General features: G+C 36.9%; 1 long non-coding RNA gene across 1 annotated transcript in view; it reads right to left on the reverse strand.

Annotated features, from left to right (window-relative positions):
• Positions 1-5,340: 5,340 nt before the first annotated feature.
• The window catches only part of LOC125617783, a 23,332-nt gene continuing 21,629 nt past the window's right edge, over positions 5,341-7,043 (reverse strand). The window contains exon 3 of the long non-coding RNA XR_007348898.1: positions 5,341-5,478. This is a non-coding gene — a long non-coding RNA (uncharacterized LOC125617783). The remainder of the gene's footprint in view (positions 5,479-7,043) is intronic.

Here is a 7,043-nt window from a genome sequence, read left to right on the forward strand (position 1 = left end):
CCTTTATAAAATTGTATTGTGTCTGCATATATCATCCTATATACTTTAAAATCATTTCTAGATTATTTATAGTGCCTAATGCAGTATAAATGCAATGTGAATTGTTGTTATTTGTTGTTGTTATTAGTTGTTATTTGTTCTGTGTTATTGTTACCGCTATTGACCAGTGATGAGTCCTCGCTTCCCCAATGTTGAAGAATAACACCAGAGAAGCACGCCGAGGCAAGGTCAGAGTAGAAATTAGAAGTTTATTAAAGGACAGCAGAAAAGACTTCTCCCAGAGGAAGAAGGGGACCCAAGAGATGGAATCTGTGGAAGTGTGGTTGTCTCTCCTTTTTATAGTTTTTGATGATGGAATGTAGGTGGGAAGGCCCAAAGTGTTGGGACACAGGTGGGCCAAAGAAGTAATCTGGGCTGGAAGGACTTTATTAACACTTCTTTGGGATGGGCTATCTTTAAATCTGCTGGGGCTGTTCATAAACATTTCTTTGGGATGGACTTTGGGCCTAGGGCTTTTCTGGGGACTTCATTAATATTTCAAGAGTTTCCCGGAATTCATTCTCAGCATGGCCTGCATGGCCTCCATTTTAAATCTTATTCGATATTAGACCCGATTTACCTACTACAATGACTACCTAATTTTAAATCTGGCTTCATTATTTAGGGAATCATGACAAGAAAAAGTCTGTATTTGTTCATTACAATTTTTGTTCAAATATCTTCTGGTATAATTGCATCAAAATTTCTTGATGTATATTTTAGTCAGCTTTTGCATGACTGTGAACAAAACATCTGACAAGAATAATTAAGAGGAGGAAAAGTTTATTTTGGGCTCATTGTTTCAAAGATCTCAAGCCATAGATGGCTGACTCTAGTGGTCTGAGTCCAAGATGAGGTAGCATATCATGGAAGAAAGGCCCAGTGAAGAAAAGCTATTCAGCTCATGGCAGGCAGGAAGTGGAGAGAGTGAAGTGGGAAAGGGTCACAGGGAAGATGCACTCTTCCAGTACATGCCACAAGTGATCCACCTCCTCTAGCCATGTTCCATCTGCCTACCACTACCAAGTTAGCGCATTCAAACTAGATTGGGCTGATTAGATTACAGCTCTCATAATCCAATCATTTAGCCTCTGAATATTCCTGCATTAACACAGGAGCTTTGGAGGGACATTTCATTGCCAAACCATAACATTGTGGGCCCTCATATGGTTGAATATACAGATGCAGGAGCCATAAATATGAGACTGGGTTACCTAATGTTATTATTACTTGATGGTTGGGTTTTATAACCTCTGGCTTCATTAAAGCCAAACTGAATTAAATAACATTTCTATTTTTCTATAAATACTATTTTATGGTATAATTTCTGCCATTTGAGGCCTCAACAGAACATTTAAGTGATTTGGAGGAGAAAGTGGGCAATTCAAAATAAAAAGTTTGATTTAATAGTATTGATGTGAATATAATATAATTTTCCCTCAACCCTCATAAGTTTGTAATTGGGACAGATTCTGGCAACAAAAGATAGATTAATAAGAGAAAAAAGAAGCAAGTTCATTAATTGGTGCAGTGCACATCACACAGGAGAAAATAAATTGAAGGCATTGGCTAAAGTATTGGTTTTCTTTGTTGTTGTTTTGTGATACTGGAGATTGAACCCAAGATTGTTGTACCTCTGAGCTCTATCCAAACCTTTTTCTTTTTTTATTTTGATACAGGATCTTGCTAAATTGCCCAAGCTGGCCTCAAACTTATGATCCTCCTGCCTTAACATCCAGAGTCAAGAGTCTGTATTCAACAAAGAACAAAATATTTTAGAGAAATGACAAGACAAACAAAAGAAGTCCCGAATTTCAAAGGTGGCAAAAGTATGGGGAGGTAAATCTATGGGAAGAAAGTCTGCTGGCAGATTCCTCTGATGCTGCCATCTCTGAGAAGATAAATAGGCATTGTAAAGGACAGTCTAGGGCTGGAGTTGTAACTCAGTGGTTGAATGCTTTTTTCGCATGCGTGAGGCAGTGGGTTCAATCCTCAGCACCACTAATAATATCTAAATAAAACAAAGATACTATGACATCTACAACTAAAAAAAAATGTTAAAAAATAATTTGCATCCTGTTCTTAGGGGGTTAGAAGATAGAAAGGTCTTCTGTCTTTATGAACCTTTGTCCTGATTTTGGAGAGCCTATGAGTTCCACTGTATTATGTTTGTCTTCACCTCAACAATAGTTTTTGTTTTGGGGATAAATATTTTTGTTTCCTTCAGTATCATTTGCATGGAAGTATCATCTGAAATTGTGGAGTATCATGGGAAGAGTAGGGAGTCCTTAGGAAAATTCTAGATTTCGAAGATAGGGCAGAAGAAAAGCTAAAAACATTCCTGTTAGAATGATTGGAAAGCAAAAACTTTCTGTGAATTTGAAGAACAAGTGTATAGTGTCTAATGTATCTAAGAGGCTAAGGAGAATGAGGAAAGACCACTGGAATTGCTCACTCATGAAGCAGCACATAGCAATACAGACATGGGTCCTTAGGCCAGAGTGCCTTGGCTTGAATCCCAGCTCTACCACTTACAAGTGTATTTCCTTAGAGCAAGTTACTTAATCTCTCTGTGCCTCAGTTTCTTCATCTGTAAATAGAAAATAATAGTGGGAATAATAGAGGTATTGGGAGGTGTTAATGATTTTATCCAAGAAAGTTCTGAAAATTATATCTGGTATATGGTAAGCACTTAGTAAATATCAGTTATTACTGTTTGTAGTAATGACAACCTTTAAGAAAACTCTTTAGAGCAGTGCATTACTTAGGACCCACTTCAGCAATGACAGAAACCCAAGGAAAATATCTATTAATTTATAGAAGTAAATCTATGATAGTTTCAGGAATGTTTGGATCTAGCTGCTTAAATGATGCTATTAAAAGTACATTTTTTTTTTACCTTTGACCTATTTTTCTCAATGTCAGCTTCTATTTTAGATAGAATGAATCAATGTGATGGCCAAATTGGCCAATTAGCCACAGGCTTAAATGAAACCAGTCTAGCAAACCCAGTGAAGAAAGAATGCCTCTTTCTCAATATTGCCAGAAAAGTTCTGGAACTGAATCTCAGACTTGAATCACATAAGTTGCCCAGTTGAGGATTGTTTGCTCATCTATAAAACTGTGTATGTGTATGTGTACTCAGATCATATAAGTTGAAAGTGAAAAAGGTATAGTTCCCCAAAGTAATATTGGGTTCTGTTATCAGAATAAAATGCCCAGTCAATGGAGCTCTACATAAAGGATTACCAAACATCAGAGAGGTTTAAACAATGACAGAAATTTGTATGTAGTTTTTAAGACTTTTGTCAAAGTATTCAGCAGCCCAAGAAGAGAAATAAAGAAATTACAATGATGTGATCCCCACGAGGCTCAGGACTAGAAATCAAACACCACCAAAGGACAAGGATCAAAGCAAAGAAGATGTCATAAAAACACAGATGAAATACAGTCCATGGAGTCCAGGTTGGGCAGGGATGCAATAAGACCAGAAAGACATCGATTAAGTAATCCCTAGGGGTGTGGATGTTCCTGTGGTGGAATGGAGCGAGGGCCAAGATTAATAAAAAGGCAGGCAATGCTCCTGAAGTTTGTGGGTAATAGGATGAAAGATGCAGAAACCTCAGGAAAAGGTAGTTTACTTCTTCTCACTCTTTCAGTAAGTGTAAGACTAAGTGGACATATGTTGACTTGAACTGAGGTCACATAACATCCGAAAAAGATAAGAAGTTCTGATATATTTGCAGTTAACCAAGATGTACAAATTTTTATTTTATTACTATTGGAACAAATATAATTCTATTCAAAATACTCTAAGGACAGTAAATCAAAAGTTAATTAATGTGTTATGTGTAAAACAATAATGTAATATAATTATATATTATAATTAATATAATTTTTCAAGAATAATTGATATTATTATTAATATAATTTTAAAATTATAAACATTTTACCAGGAATTATCATTCTTCAATCCTTAAGACATAACATGGAAAACCTTCTTTCTTAAAAAGAAAACGAGCCAGGAGCTTTGTCATATGCTTTGTCACATCAGTTTGGGAGATTGAGACAGGAGAATCGAGAGTTCAAAGCCAGCCTCAAAAATTGGTGAGGCACTAAGCAACTCAGTGAGACCGTCTCTAAATAAAATACAAATTAGGGCTGGGGATGTGGCTCAGTGGCTAAGTGCCACTGAATTCAATTACTAGTACACCCCCTTCCCAACAAAAAAAAGAAAAGAAAAAAAAAAACATGATATTGTAAAACTGCAAAACAAGACTTGAGATTTATTATTTTCCAGTCACATAATTTGAGGCAAATTATGTGACTTTGACTCCAAGTTTCCTTAGCTGTAAAAATTGTTGATCTTAATGGTATGTTTTAATCAGCTGGTATGATTAAATGAGCACAGTATGTGAAAGTGTTTTTTAAACAACAAAATGTTTAAAATGTTATTTTAAATGTTATTTTCTATTTAAATGTTATTTTCTATTAACAACTAGTCATTATTATAATGTGATTATTTTACTATAATAATTATTAGGTTGAACTAGCATTAATTAGTTAATACACTTTTGTTACCGCTGTTGGTCATTGACGGGTCCTTGCTTCCCTGATGTTGAAGAATAACATCAGAAAAGCACACGCTGAGGCAAGGTCAGAGTAGAAATTAGAAGTTTATTAAAGGACAGCAGAAAAGACTTCTCCCGGAGGAAGAAGGGGACCCAAGAGGTGGAATCAGTGGAAGTGCGGTTGTCTCCCCTTTTTATAGGTTTGGTGATGGAATGCAAGGGGGAAGGATTAGGACACAGGTGGCCCAGGAAGGACTTAATTATCACTTCTTGGGATGGGCTATCTCCAAATCTGTTGGGGGCTGTTTCCTGGGTTCCATTAACATTTCTTTGAGGTGGGCTTTGGCCTAGGGCCTTTCTGGGACTTCATTAATATTCCATGAGTTTCCCGGAATCATTGTCAGCATGGCCTCCATTTTAGATTTCACTCGATATTAGACCCGATTTACCTAACTACACTGACTACCTAACTTTAAATCTGGCTTCACTTTAAAAAAAAATATTGTTTTTAGACATCAATGGGCCTTTATTTTGTTCATTTATTTATATGCAGTGCTGAGAATCGAACCCAGTGCCTCACACATGGTAGTTGCTCTACCACTGAGCCATGACCCCACCTCCCTAATATGCTTTTAAAAGATACACCTTGTTTCTTTAAAAAAAAATTGGTTATAGTTCAACACAATACCTTTATTTTTTTTATTTACACTTTTAGTTATTGGTGGACACAATACTTTTATTTTTTTTTTATACTTTTAGTTATAGGTGGACACAATACCTTTATTTTATTTTTATGTGGTGCTGAGGATCGAACCCAGTGCCTCACATGTGCTAGGAGAGTGCTCTACTGTGAGCCACAACCGCAGTCCTACATTGTTTTCTTATCTGGCAATACTGGGGATTGAACCAGGGCCTTGAATATGATAGGCAAGGGTGCTCCTATTGAACTACATTCCCAGCCCTTTTTTATTTATTTTGAGACAGGGTCTCACTAAGTTGCTGAAGCTGACCTTGAATTTATAATCCTTCTGCTTCAGCCTCCCAAGTCATTGGGAGTATAAGTGTGCATCACCATGTCTGGCTAAGGCTACACATTTTTAGCACAAACTTTTACTGAAGTAGTTTTTCTCGGGTAATTTTCCAAAGATTAGTCAGAGTCTGCTACATCTAATTTAGAGTCGCGCTTCCCCTTCCATCTTAAAATGTTGTGGGCTCCTTTCCAATATTGGTTGCGTAGTTTCAGAATTAAAAAACACTGGCTTGTAGAAGAAGAATTGTTATTTTCAGGGAAATCAGAAAAAGAGAGGGGAGAGCTAAACAAACCAAAACTCTATGATTTATAACTGCTATCTTTCCAAAGGACATATAGCCAAGCAAATACAATCAAATATTGTGATACTTCTTACTCTAGCTTACTCTCTGGCAGTAGCAAGGTCTGAATCTCTCAGGTCACCTATTGCTTTTACTACAGGAGACTAAACCTTCAGTATGCCCTAATATTCAAAGTTTATAATCTTGGGAATCATGAAAATGAAATTTACTAATTTCCCAAAATAGAATTTACACTGGTGCATATTATTTGACATAGCTATCGGTTCATATCATTTAATATTATTGAGCGGCTATCACTTCTGTCCTTTATGAAAGAGATGATATTTTCATTCCAATAGTTTCATTGGCAAACTTTACTGTTAGCTCCTCAGTAAGAAAATAAGCCTATGTTAGTAATTCATTTTTTTTTAAAAAAAGGTTATGGTTTGAGACTTGCTTTCCTTGCTTTGACAGAGTACCTCTTGCATGGCATAGTTCTAGATACATTGCATCCATGAAATCGAACATTTTATCTATTACACAGTGATATCCTAGGGAATACGGACAATGAATCTACCCTAACCAACAGCCTCAGGCTGATTCTTTCACTAACTACCTGTGCTGCTTTGGGACAAATTACTTAACCTGCATGAATCCTAGTTTCCTTATATGTAAAATAATAGAATCATATAAATTTAGGGCAGAAAGGAACTCTAGGAAGTGGGTATGCACAGAAGTTTAGCTCTAACTTATCCAGCCGGAATCTACAGTCTGGAAACTGTGTTCATGTGTTCAACTTCTTAAAGAGCCAGAAAGTCAAATACTGACTAGTGTATGTATTGTCCCCCCAACTTTCTTCTTCTTCTTCTTCTTCTCCTCCTCCTCCTCTTCCTCCACCTCCTCCTCCTCTTCCTCTTCCTCCTCCTCCTCCTTATGCAGTACTGGGGATTGAACCCAGGGCCTTGCACATGTGAGTCAAGTTCTTCTACCATTGAGTGCCGCAGTCTGGCTGGGCACACAATCACGAGCCACCACACAGCTTGTAGATTCAAACAGCAACTATTTATTCCCGAACTCACACCAGCCGTCTACAATCACGTTCTGGGGAAATCCACGTTCTCT

This window comes from Marmota marmota, unplaced genomic scaffold (genome assembly GCF_001458135.2).
Source record: "Marmota marmota marmota unplaced genomic scaffold, marMar, whole genome shotgun sequence".
In the NCBI taxonomy this organism is placed as follows: Eukaryota; Metazoa; Chordata; class Mammalia; order Rodentia; family Sciuridae; genus Marmota; species Marmota marmota.